Raw genomic sequence first — 521 nt, forward strand, 5'->3', positions numbered from 1 at the left:
GTCTACAAACACACACCTGTCTACAAACACATCTGTCTACAAACACATCTGTCTACAAACACATCTGTCTACAAACACATCTGTCTACAAACACATCTGTCTACAAACACACACCTGTCTACAAACACACCTGTCTCAGAAACACACCTGTCTACAAACACACACCTGTCTACAAACACATCTGTCTACAAACACACACCTGTCTACAAACACACACCTGTCTACAAACACATCTGTCTACAAACACACACCTGTCTACAAACACACACCTGTCTACAAACACACATCTGTCTAAAAACACACACCTGTCTACAAACACACCTGTCTACAAACACATCTGTCTACAAACACACACCTGTCTACAAACACATCTGTCTACAAACACACCTGTCTACAAACACACATCTGTCTACAAACACACACCTGTCTACAAACACACATCTGTCTACAAACACACACCTGTCTACAAACACATCTGTCCTCAGACCCTCACCTGTCCTCAGACCCTCACCTGTCCAGGC

This window comes from Austrofundulus limnaeus, unplaced genomic scaffold (genome assembly GCF_001266775.1).
Source record: "Austrofundulus limnaeus strain Quisiro unplaced genomic scaffold, Austrofundulus_limnaeus-1.0 Scaffold2636, whole genome shotgun sequence".
Classification (NCBI taxonomy): Eukaryota; Metazoa; Chordata; class Actinopteri; order Cyprinodontiformes; family Rivulidae; genus Austrofundulus; species Austrofundulus limnaeus.